General features: G+C 50.0%; 1 protein-coding gene across 1 annotated transcript in view; it reads right to left on the bottom strand.

The window, feature by feature from the left end:
• march5 (membrane-associated ring finger (C3HC4) 5) overlaps positions 1-13,784 on the bottom strand; it is a 30,620-nt gene that overhangs the window by 15,458 nt on the left and 1,378 nt on the right. The gene's annotated exons all lie outside the window — the stretch shown is intronic.

The following is a 13,784-nucleotide window of genomic DNA, read 5'->3' as shown; positions in this document are numbered from 1 at the left end:
TCTCTGCTACATATAGGACATTTTCACAAGCCAATCAAATCCTCAAACCATATATGCTGTAGATGGAGTGGACAGGAGGAGTCCATCCCCCCCCCCCACTTTAAACCACTGCCACAATAGACTATGGGCAACAGCCCAGAGATAGACTGGTGTCATTCTGGCACATCACCCCACTGAAATCTGGTTCAACTTTGTCCATATGACGACACATGGCTGCTTACATCAGGCACTGGAATCAGGCTCAACTTTCATCCACATGACCAAGGGCTGCTTACATCAGGCACTGGAATAAGGGCCAACAGGTTACCCTGAGGACACACTCTGGTTCCTGAGCAGGAGTTTGGAGGGACCCCATTCTCAGACTAAAAAAAAAGGCCCTTCCAACGAAGAGGACGCTGCTTCAAAGGCCTGGCAAAACAGGAAAACTGGTCGGGACACCACACCCACCAACAACTTTCAAACATGTGCGCAGAGGGAAACAGAAACAGACCACGCCCACCAAGGGGACTTTGTGTCCGAGTTTCACCACCTTCAGCATTTCAAGATTTAAGGCTGCCCTGCGGATTTCTACGAAATACCGGATTGTTCCGTAAAAAAAAAAAAAAAACGAATACGGCCGCTAAATCAGGTAAGGCGAGGTTCCGAGGCCGAGCCCCCCCCGCCCGCGCGCGGGACTGAAGACCTGACGCTCACGCAGGATCAGAGCGAGGCGGCGCTCGGGTCTTTTGTTTTTTTTTAGGTTTGTTTGTTTCTTTAAGGAAGCGCCTGCAGACTCTGTCTCAGGCGCGGCGCTCCGGTTACGCCAGGCGGGGAGGGCCGGCGCGGGCCCGCCGTCCGCAGGCTCAGGGAGGGATGCATAATTAAAGCCACTGTGGCTGAGGCCTGAATAATGGATGCCAAATCTGTGGCCTTCTGTCATCGGCCTTCTCCCGCACTCCGGCGATGTGGGGGTACGGTGGGGTGGGGTGAGGGGGGGCAGACGTGCCGAAGGGCTGTCGGGGGGGGGCTAGTCTAGCGGGCGCGCTCGCTCGTCCATCCCGTCTGGCGGCGGCGGATTTTCCATTTTGCCGCGGTGAATAAAAGATGAGCGGGCGCGGGGCCGGCCGGCGGGGCGGTCCGGTGACGGGGGCTCCGGCAGAAGAGAAAAGGCCGCGGCGAAACGAACCCAGCGTTTCCGACGGAAACCCGAAACCCTTTCTCTCTCCCTCCGCGGCTCCTCCGCGCCGCCAGGGAACCGATATCCTGTACACGGCGTCCTCCAGAGAGGGAGGAGGAGGAGGAGGAGGAGGAGGAGGAGGGTGGGGAGGCGGCGGGGGCAATACGTCATCGCACACCCAAACAGGAAGTGGGAGGACGCTCCAGTGCATCTCTGCAGGCCCATGAGAAAGTACAGAACACTGACAATGGCCTGGCCGCTCCTTCCCCGATAAACCTTTCACCGCCACACACAGGGCATGTTCAGCGTCAACAAAGAGCCCAGGGGACAGATGTGTGCACTGGGGCTATGAACCGCACACATATCTGGTTCTTTTTTTACCATTTCATGTAGGTTACCACCAATAAAAACATAGCACTACTTGAATTAACGCAGATCACAAGATTAAAACCTTTTTCAAAAATTCAAAAATAAGCATTGCTGTATTCCAGAATGACTACGCTCCTTTGCTCACTGCCAAGATTAACACATGACTCAATCTCTGATGAAGTGTTATAGTCACGCATGTCTCAGCAGTCAGTGCGGTCCACACACAGATCAGCACACAACATCGCTGGACTTGGACAGAGTCACTACGTTCAAGTCGAGAGGTCATGGTTTATTGCCCAACAGTACGCCTACATCGCACAGGAGCACACACAGGCTCAGCAAAAGCCAGTAGGCCCCGAAACCCTTTGCCCTCTACCATGTTCACGGGGAGCGTGTCTTTCATTACCATATTAACAGTTAAATCTGTTGTGGTTTGAGCTGCATACCTGTCTCACGCTGACGGGGGTCTCACTGCAAAGTCGGGTGCTTGTTTGCTGTGATCCCTCGGCTCGATGTTTGATTCTTAGGTGGGGTTAACATCATGGATGTCAATGTGTGGCGCGCAAATTTGGCAGTGATTTGGGCACTGACAAGCCCCGCCCCGCCCCCCTCTGTTACCCACCTAGAGCAGTGGCCCAGGTAAAATTCGGTAATCTTTTATGTTGAATGGTTTGAGAATTTTTTTAAAAAGAAAGAAAAAACCTTTTGGATTATTTGATTTGCAATTCAACAAGCATGCTCGCGAGTGACAATGGACGAATCAACAAATTATTCACTCTTAGTCCACACACACACACACGCACGCACACAGACAGACACACACACGGACACACACACACATGGACACACACAGACAGACACACACACACACACAAACACACACACACAAACACACACACACGGACACGCACAGAAGGGACAGGCAGAAATGAAAGTGAGGAGGAGCTGACGCAGCTGAAGGGCCAGGGCAGCCCAACGCGACCGGCGGCTCAGAGCGCTGGCTGTAAAGCGAGGCATGCGTCTCCATGGGAACGGAACATCGGAGAACAAAGCAGGGACCGGCTCCCGAGATTGGGCTCTCCTGTTCCTGTAACCCAGCCCGCCTCCTGACAGCCCTGGAACAACGGAGCAGAAACGCAAACCGCGACCCTGTAACCCAACGCCCTCTCTCAGGCCATCAGCCCTAACAAAATAACCCAACTGTGCCCTTTTCGTGTGTGCATGATATAACCAGGAAGTGTCACCTGTTTTACTTTAGATTTAAGCATCCAGTCTTGGTTCACATTGAACAGTGTGATGGATCAAGTCTGGTTTATTTCAGTCTCGGATCATGAAGGGTTGCAGTCAAACACACCTGTACATAAAGATCTGAGGAACCCAACTCCCCACTGCCTCGCCTGAGAAACAAACAGACCAACGGCTACCGGACAGAACTCTCTCTGCCCCATGTACTGCTTTATGGGCTCAGAACTGTAAATTCATCGCACGCCATGCAGACTCTTCACTGGAGTCTGTTCAGTGTTGCTTTCCCTCTCAACTGGCATGAATATTTCACGGCCTCCCTCCAGCGAATGAAATGAGCCGGCACTGAAATGCCAAGAACGTATTAGAAAAAGCTCATCAATCAGGAACGGCCGCAGTGCCCTCTGTCTTCCGCACCGCGAGCCTCTCAGTAACACTTCCTCTCATTGGTCGGTTGGGGGACTCCAGAAACACTCATCCACAGGATGTCCAGGCATAGGCATGTGATTTTAGTTCCTCTACTGAATCAGAACCAGACCCCGTCTGTGACAGACAGGCTGAAAATAATACTTCTGCTCATTAAAAAAAAAAAAACTTAAAAAAAAACATGATTTTAGGAATTAAAAATAGCATCTGCAGGGTGACCTGCGGTTTCTGTGAATGGAAGGAAATTAATGAAGAAGCTCACGCTTCCTCCAGCCCACAGCACATGACTAAGACACCACAGCGGTTAGGAAACACAGTCAGCCAATCAGTCACAGTCTCTCTCCCAAAGGGTGGGTGGGTGGGTGGGGAGGGTTTACCACGGCAACGAAACATACGAAACTGCCACTGATGTCCCTGTGACTCAACGTTTTCTAGCCTTACAAAATCGTCTACTTGCGCCAAACGCTGTGAGATTTCGGCCAGGCGACGGGTACGTGTGACGCCGTCGGGGGCGAACCTCGCGCTCCCGGTACCGCAAGGTTTTCTACCCGTCCAGCCCCGTCCAGACGCGGAACAAAGGGGGGGGGGAATGAGGAGGCAGCGCTGGAAAAGCGCGCCGTCCGCCCCTGACTCCCAGCGCGTGCCGCGGCGGCGGCGGCGGACAGAATGTGCCGGCGATTGGCTCCGCTGCGTTCGGCTAATCGGCCGTCCAGCCAGCTCGGGTCACCGCGGCAAACAGACGTTCAGTATCTGCCGCAGCTCCCTCGCTTAGCGACAGATAAAAGATCTGCCATTTTAACAAGGTCTTCAAATTAGGTAAATAATACATTAACATAAATGACTTATCCCGATCTTAAAATTCAGGATTGATAGCCATCCCCTTGTACCCTCTGGAATGGGTTTAAATTTTGGAATCTACTGCTTGGGGATTCATGTTCAGCCTTTTTAAAGGCCAGTGTCTTTTTTAGAGCAGGCTAACCGCTACAAATCTCAGCACGACCGGGACACTGACCTTTCTAGCATATCTGATTGGCAGAGAGCGACAGGGCAAGACGGTCCTCTGATAAATCCGTCAGAGACGCAGTTAAATTCATTAATACGCGTGTTGTGAGAAGCCTGCGTTTGATGTCTAGTCCGTACGTCTCCTCCCCTCGCACAGCCAAGAGCTCTTGGTGCGGTTTAGGATTTGGATTTCCCACATTATCTTTTACAGGTGAGCCACACACAGCTGTAAACCATAAATTTTGTGTGCACAGAATAGTGTAAAAATGGAAGGTTAATTCTGTAAGCTGCAACTGCATTATTTTAAATTTCGGCCAACAAATTGCAACTTCCACCTTCATTTTCATTCTCAAATTAGAGGTTTAGGGAAACTGGACTTGTTTGACATAAACTGAACAACGTATCTTCATATCCCCCATCGATGCCGTTGTGAAGCTACTGACATGGAGAAAAAAAAAAACATTGAAAATACCAAAAACTGAACAATGAAGCAGTGCAATACCATCAGAACCGATAGGAATGATGGGGGGAAAAAATGATTAAACTAAGAATTTGCTTGCTCTGCATGCTCTGCCACATCTCAAATTTTGGCAGTATTTCACACGGACACTGACATGCAGTCTGCTGTGAAGGGCAGTGGACCTGAATCACAACAACAGTGCAGATACTCTTCTCTCTGCTAATCAATACGAGGCCAATATATTCACAGTGCAGCTAGCCTCGTGCTAGCCTAGTGCCGAGTTGGCACTGCACCCGCTACCAGTTCAGGTCTATTCTCAGACAGACTGGGGTTAGCTGATCCTGGCTGTGCACTTTGGGGTATATTATTCGGGAGGGGGGGGGTGGTCGCAGTGGGGTGAAACTGGGCCCGCTCTGTGATCCGTTTGAAGCAGGACACAAAGCGAGCTGGCGCGGCCCCGTCCCCCTTTCATGGCCCTACGAGGCGCGGGCTGCTCGAGTTTGAGGGGGCCCCGGGCCCCTCCACAAAGAGCCCTTTCACACGCCGCCGGTCACGTGACTGTGGGAAAGCTTCGCAAGCGGCCGCACAAAGGCCGCTCGGGAGAGCCGGCCCGCAGATCCCGGCCAACTCCGGCGGATTCCCACATGAGACGGACGGACCGGTCTGTCCACACACGCCCTGCATGTCTGCCATAATCTCACCACACACGCCCTGCCTGTATGACATAATCTCACCACACACGCCCTGCCTGTATGACATAATCTCACCACACACGCCCTGCCTGTATGACATAATCTCACCACACACGCCCTGCCTGTATGACATAATCTCACCACACACGCCCTGCATGTCTGCCATAATCTCACCACACACGCCCTGCATGTCTGCCATAATTTCACCACACACGCCCTGCATGTATGACATAATCTCACCACACACGCCCTGTATGTATGACATAATCTCACCACACACGCCCTACCAGTATGGCATAATCTCACCACACACGCCCTGCATGTCTGCCATAATTTCACCACACACGCCCTGCATGTATGACATAATCTCACCACACATGCCCTGCCTGACTGCCATAACCTCACTGTACACACGCCCTGCATGTCTGCCATAATCTCACCACACACGCCCTGCAAGTCTGCCATAATCTCACCACACACGCCCTGCATGTCTGCCATAATCTCATCACACACGCCCTGCATGTCTGCCATAATCTCACCACACACGCCCTGCCTGTATGACATAATCTCACCACACACGCCCTGCATGTCTGCCATAATCTCACCACACGCCCTGCATGTCTGCCATAATCTCACCACACACGCCCTGCATGTCTGCCATAATCTCACCACACACGCCCTGCATGTCTGCCATAATCTCACCACACACGCCCTGCATGTCTGCCATAATCTCACCACACACGCCCTGCCTGTATGACATAATCTCACCACACACGCCCTGCCAGTATGACATAATCTCACCACACACGCCCTGCCTGTATGACATAATCTCACCACACACGCCCTGCATGTCTGCGATAAACTCACCACACACGCCCTGCCTGTATGACAATCTCACCACACACGCCCTACCAGTATGACATAATCTCACCACACACGCCCTGCCTGTATGACATAATCTCACCACACACGCCCTGCATGTCTGCGATAAACTCACCACACACACCCTACCAGTAGGGCATAATCTCACCACTCACGCCCTACCAGTAGGGCATAATCTCACCACACACGCCCTGCCTGTATGACATAATCTCATCACACACCCTGTCTGCCATAATCTCACCACACACTTCTAACCTAACCCAAGCCTTACTTCAATGGTACCCTGTAAACTCAGTTTTTAAACACTCAAACACACTCACGCACACTCACGCGCACTCACGCGCACTCACGCACACTCACGCACACTCACGCACACTCACGCACACTCACACACCCAATGGCACACACCCAATGTCGAGCCGCACTGGTTAGACACAGAAACAGGCCTCAGACTTGAGACTCAGCAGCAGGCAGGCCATTCCCAAAGGTCCTGCTACCATTAGCCATGAACCACATTCTGTCCGCATCAGAATTAAGCAGTGAGCGTTCCCTGATCTTCCCCTCACCACAAACGGCCACAGCCAATGCTGCCCGAACCCATTACGATATTCACATACACATTCAGTTCTGGCTCCATCTTCCATAATTCCTTTACTAGCAGGTTTGGGGGTTCCCATGATGCACTACTACACTAATTATGAATGTTCTGTGGTTGACGGCATCCACTCATTAGTATTCACAATAAGGCAACATGTCAAAGCACAGGACAAGACAGACTGACCTTGCAGTGTTCAGCACGTACAATTAATTATCTGATCAGCCATATAACATTGGTGGTTCAGAAACGTGTGTGCGTCGCAACCCCATCTCCTGATGTTTATGCTTTCAGAGCCCTGCACGCAGAAACCCAACGCTGAACGGCCAGCGCCTGACAGGGCGTGTTAAACTGCGGACGAAGCCCTGCATGTTTCCGTGGATACAGTCCCCATTGTTAGCAAATAAATAAAAGGACTGCAGAGAACGGGGAAGCTCCTGATGTGCAGTCTGGTGTGAGCAAGCCGGTGCGACTGCGCGCCCTGGATCCACAGGATTCCAGCGTTAGCGCTGCGCGGCTCTCCTGCCACGCCCTCCCCCTCTCCGTAAGGGCCGCGTCGCTGAGAATTTTCCTGAAGGGTGGGCGGGGCCAGTTCCCTCTGCGTTTACTATGGCCGCATACTTTGAATTCTCGGATCGTGTAAACGTCAGGGAGCAATTCGGCTGCACGTCGCGGGCCCCGCCCGAACCACAGACACGCAGTCAAGGAACGACTCGACCTGAATCTTCCCTTTTTCACCCCGTTTCACAGAGCAACCCGACCAGGAAAGCCCGTTTACCACATGGGGGGAGGACACAATCTCCACTTCCTGTAAATACCTGTGTGTCGTGTGTGTCCCCCCCCATCCTAAAGCAGGGAAAAAGCTGAAAACAGGTGGCGTTCTGCAGCTTGGCTCGTGTTTCCTGCTGGATCGGTCCAGTCAAGCCGTGGCTGTCAGGCTCTATATTTGACTCTCTGGCAGAGAAAGAGGGGGAGGGAAAGGGGGGGGGGTTGAGTTTCAGCCAGTCCTCTGCTGCTGTCCTCCTACCACCACCTCAGCCGAAGAGTCACACGACTCTCCACGGGTCACATTTCACCTGAATTTGCAAATGTGACCCTGGCCTCCCTTCTGCCCCCCTCCCCCCCCCACACACACACAGACACATACAGTACACACACACACGGAAGCTTCGCTGAAAAAAGCTGGATCATGCAAAGTTCACACTCAGGAAACCTGACTATCTGACCAGATGCGTGATTAAGTCCGAGAGCAAGGCTGTACTTCTGCAGCTAATCCAACCTGCTGTGTCACGGAGGAAGTTCACAGAGGCCGTTCTCCCCCTCGTCCCTCCCCATGTTCACAAACACGTCAGGAACATGGTGCACTGACGGACAGCCAGTGGAATCGAGGAAGATGACGGTTTCTCTCCTTCCCTGAAAGACAATATTCTTCCGTGCTTCACAAAACAACTAATGAAGAAATACCAGACTTCCTACAATCCAACTGGTAATGGATATTACCGAGTCAGATCACAAAAAGATAAGCGTGATTAGAGTCTAAACTAAGGCCAATACCTAATGCAGCAGTTATCTGCGAATTCAAGAAAGTGTGAATTCAAGTCTCAGAGCAATGACCGCGATGCAGGAGGAATTTCAAACAACCCGCCTGGAGGGACAGTTCTTTGCCATGTTTCTCAAAAGCTGATTTTGTCCTCCATTACAGACCCCCAGCACTAAACTCCCTTCGCCACTCTGAGGGACTCGGATTTTAAACTGATTACAGCCCGGCCTGCGTCTCTTTATGATCAAACAGAGTTCCCACACCAGGAAACCTGCCGTTAACCCTTTCAACCTTTCCTAAGACCCAGGCCAGTCGCCAGGGCAACACCACCAGGCTTTCAGAGACGGCCTGGGCCAGTGTAACTTTACCACACACACCCCCCCCCCCTCCTGGTCATCACACCCGACCCAGCATCTTAAAGAACGGACAGTCAACGAATCAAGAGTGAAGCAGTAGCACTCTACCACAGCTCGAGACACTGCATCCCACGCCAGAGCTGCAACGCTCCTCACCGATAGGCCATCGCCCGCCGGACCACAGCGAGCCAAGCCGTCTGATTGACGGGGGTCCACAGCCATCCAAAAAATTTGACGTTAAGCAACTTGTCAGTTATTCTGCCAAGCGGGAAAATTTCTGCCTACTGCGCAGTGGGCTGCCTGTGGGGTGACAAAAAACCCTGAGTCACCGAAGCCAAAACAGGAGGGGGGACGAGAGGGGAGGTCACAAGCACCTCACAGGCTCTGCACTCAAACAGAAGCAGAGGCTTGTACAACAAAATCACAGCCAAGGTGATATTCACTTTACATGGCAACCACAAGAACTAACAGGGCCAAAATGACTCATTTTGCTCTGCATCAGACGTCTGTCATAATACCACTACTACTACTAATAATAATAATAATAATACACCATATATTCAGTTTCACACAGGAGGGACAGATACTGTATTCTGTAGGAGAGAACACAGAAGATGAGATAAAGAAAGAGAACTGGTAGACCTATGGAGAGAGAAGCGATGAGCTGGACGATAAGCAGCAGGAGATTTCACGTTTGACCAAAACTAAAAAAGTGAAGTTTGAGAAACGCGGAGATGCGAGCGAGGTTGTGAAAGGTGGAAACAGACTAAAGCTGGCTTCTCCTGCTTCTGCATCCTACAGCAAGGCGGGCGTGGCGGGGGACAGCTGCCGGTGGCACTTAGAGATAGGCCCCCGCGCTAGGCCATGTGCATGTCACTGATAGCGCTGAGTACACATCTCACTCATGGGGGGGGGGGGGGGGGGATGGGCGATTACGCAAGTCTCCTCTTTCTTTCCGCTTTCTGAAACCCACAGATTACTCAAAGGGAAGATCAAAAGAACAACGCAGAATAAAAACGACGGAAACGCACATCATCGCCTGCGCAATTACAAAATTTATTATTATTAATAATAATAATAATGCTACGTCTGAAACTTTCAAAGCAATACATAAATGAAATGTTTTAAAGCGACCAATAGATCCGGAACACCTCTAGCACGGGCCACAGGATGAGAAGGCCGGTTTTTGAAACAACCAAAATGGCCGCTTCGCATGGCGCTGAGCACGAGCTTGCACTGACAGGGTTAATTCCTCTCTGTTTCCGAGGCCATTCGTCTCTGTTGCGTTGCTGTAAATATCCTGCAGACGTAGCCTCAGACACGGTGGAACTGCCCATTTTTCCAGGCAGGAGCGAAAGAGCCGGCGTTCGGCTAAGTGCTGGAAGCTCAGGATACAGAAAACCACTTTACTCAGACAGGAGAAAACTGGGAAGGGGGAATCGATATCCGACTGCTAAATGAAAAATGGAACCACCATAAGATGAGCTTCAAATGTAAAGCACCAGGACAGACATTATTCCTGCCCCACGAGAGGCGTGCCTGGAAAATGATCTGGCATCCAAAACTTTAAAAGACTTTTAAAAAGTAAAAAAAATAAAATAAAATAAAATTTAATCAAAAGGCATACAGCATATTCAACTGGAGCATTAAATTCCAGGTCACACTCACGGCTGCACAGTTTTATTAGTCCAGCTTGCTCTTCAATGCGTTGCTAACAGCCAAGGACAAAACGCAGTGAGGTCAGACTGAATTCAGGAGATATTCAGAGAGTTCAGTTATCTAATACAGTACTTCTCAGTTAGAGGTGGCAAGATTTTTAAAGATATTTAGCAAGCAGTATGGACGAGGTGCCAAAGTTCACAGAGGGCTCAAGAAAACCTGCTGAATAAAAAAACAGTGAGAACCAAAACACTGTTACGTCAATCAAGCCTTTGAGCAGTTTGAGGCTGAAGTCCAACCCACACTCGTGTCGGTACAGAGGTAGAGATGTAAGCTGGAATCGGGGTTTGCAGAACAACCACTCCTATGTAAAACCACATTTGCCTAAGAAGTGTCAGTTAGGCTTGTTGCTAATGGGGTTCAACATGCTAATCCTGGGAAAATATTATTTTCAAAATGCTCTTTTCTAGGGGCTGCTGGGTGGGTCTGCCTGTTAAAGCACTGCTCTGGTGCACAGACGGGCCAGTGGTATCAAATTTTGACTGTGCCAGTGCCGACTGTGGCCGACAGGGCGTCGCACAATTGGCTCGCCCCAGAATGGGAGGGGATCAGACGGCTGCGACGACAGCGTCTCATCGCGAACCAGGAGCCCCTCAATCATGTGCCTGCAAGTCATTACATTTATTTGTCCGCCATTTAAGCCACACATGAAGAGTCCTCCTCTGACTCACGTCTGCTCAAGCCTGACTTGCACACTGCAGGGTAATAAGAACCCAGCAGACACAAAATGTCCTCGCAGTGTTACCGGAATGTTCTGTCAATGTCATAGCATTGCCACTACATGGCATCAGCATTGTGAGAACACGCAGTGTTAGCTGGGAAGCGGCCAGTGACATCATGTGCTTCAGACGAGAGCACGTGCTCGTCAGCGCTCTCCCAAATCGATAGTGAAGGGTGTGGCCAAGGGAGCTGAAAAAAAACTGATTGGACATTCCAAATAGGGGAGGAAAAAAAAAAGAGTAAAAGTATAAAAAAAAGAAAAGAAAAACATAATTTTCTAAAACATTAAGTCTCTTTCTCAATGAGGGACCCTGACCACAGACCCACAGAGGAATGAAGCCCTGGGGTATATGCTCTGTGTGGTGGTTGTACCAGCAGAAACGCATCCCTCCATGTAACCACATGCTCAGGCTGAGGTTTTACCAGCTTCTGCAATCGGCTGCTTTCAACCGGTCTGTCTCAGCGGTTCTCAGCCTCGGTCCAGGGGAGCCTCTGTCCGTGCTGGTTTTCATTCCAACCACTATTACAATCCCAGGATTTTAACAAGCTGTTAGTATATTTAATTAGATGCTTTTCATGTTTATGGGGATTATTTTCCCTCTTAAGTGAAATTGTCAGAACTAGCATAGAACAAAATCACATGTTCACATTGTGCTTACAGTGCTATATTGCAAATAGTTACATAAAAATAAGTCATAAAATGATTAAACTCATTCAATTAAAACTGAGGTGAATCAATAGGCTCTTAATTGGTGAAAGTATGCCCATATGACCACTAAAACCTGCACTGTCTTAATAAGTTTAAGAAAAAATTATGAAAGAACTTAAACACGTCTACAACAACCAAATTAGGAGCTTATCGATTCAGTCAGTCTTTAATATGCAGTACACCCAACCCCTAACCATTACAGTACACTGCCACCATATTGTAAGTACACCATGTTCCCTGTTTGCAAGGACACATGATACGGCAAACCATCTGAGCCAAGCTTTAGAGCCAAACACGCCTGACTTTACAAGTGTGGGTGTTTAGCATCTGTGTCACCAAACACTGAAATCTCTTCCACTGACTCTGATAAGAACACAAAATATGGAAATGTAATCATGAAGCACTGCAGCAGATACTGAGGCACGTAAAAATGAAAAAAGGGGACAGTCACTTTCTCTTGCAAGCTGAAGGCAATCAGAAGTTCAAATGAGAGTACAATAACATGCTCGGGTGTGGGGGGGGGGGGGGGGCAACATCTGAGTGCCCTTGACGTGTACACTATAGAGGCAGGGTGCTTTTGAAGTGTACACTACAGAAGCAGGCTGCTTTTGAAGTGTACACTACAGGAGCTGGGTGCTTCTGTAATGTACCCCACACGTTACAGCCTTGCTCATTTTCAGATAGTTATGAATTAATATTTCAGAAAACACCCTGGCAACTCCCCAATGAAACCTACTGTGCATCTCCAACAATTATTGAAACCGGCACGACACAACGGGTAGGACTGGGGGGGGGGGGGGGGGGGGGGGGGGGGGGTGTTTGTGTGAATGGAAGGTGTCAATTGTTCACAGTGTTGGCACCCAAGGGAAATCAATCAACTTCACAGGGCTCCCAATACACTCTGCCCGTAATGGCTCTTTAACACACAAAACCCAGGGTGGACACGAGACACTGAACACAGGTTCAAACCGCGTGTCACCCATTCACACCGTGAAACTAAGCTCATGCGTAAATACCAGGTGCTCAAGCTGGACAGGGCTGTTGCGACTCAATGTCATTAAAAGCAGACATAGTCAGCTTGACTGAAGTTCATTTTTTTCCTGATAATTCAGCTAGTTTGGCAGCCAGCAGCCAGCCTGTTAGTTCAATGTAGTTTGCCATTACGCTGCCTAACCCAGTGCGTTACCTCCTGAATCAACAGCCCAATGTGGAGACTCCGATCGCAGGCCAGGGAGGGTTGCCCAAGTGTAAGGGCTCACATGAAAAATGTTCACAGGAGTAGATTTACCAGGACAGAAACAGGATGACTAGTGTGAGAGTGTGAGACCTTGGTCAGTCTCAGGCTCAGTGCGTGCAAGTTGGCAGCGCTGAAAGGTGCAATCCAAAGGCTTTGGGTGGCCTGTGGAGATCCTTACGTCTGACCATCAGTTCAGCCTCTCCTCGCATCTAACCTCAATATTCCAGCAGTCCGCCCTGCTAAGAAATTTGATCGGTGTAAAATTACAGATGTTTATATACCAATCTCCTTTATGCCATGCTGAAAAAAAAGATTCTGTCCTGTGAGCTGACAGATAATTTGTCCAAGGGCACAGCTTTGTTCTTAATTGCGGCCTTTCTATTTGGCATGAGATGGGTTTGGGTAGAGCGAGTGAGTGAGAAAGACCCAGGATGGGTGCGTCCCATGTACAAAAGTGTGAGTTGGCAACACTGTTTTTAAATGAGGGCAGTTGTAATACATGGAGACATTGGAACATTTATTCAGGATATTTGGGCCAGTTAAACAAATGGTAAGGTCGAGGGTCAGTCAGCTAACTGTGCTAAGTAGAGTAAACCATGCCCCCCCCCCCCCCCTTTCATACTGAAGCCGAGATGTGTCAAACCTCTGTAAAACCCTGGACCCATGGACCTGATAAGGC

The sequence above is a fragment of the Anguilla anguilla genome, chromosome 18 (assembly GCF_013347855.1).
Source record: "Anguilla anguilla isolate fAngAng1 chromosome 18, fAngAng1.pri, whole genome shotgun sequence".
Classification (NCBI taxonomy): domain Eukaryota; kingdom Metazoa; phylum Chordata; class Actinopteri; order Anguilliformes; family Anguillidae; genus Anguilla; species Anguilla anguilla.
Note: the sequence above shows the minus strand (reverse complement) of the source record. Positions and strands in the feature narration are given on the sequence as shown.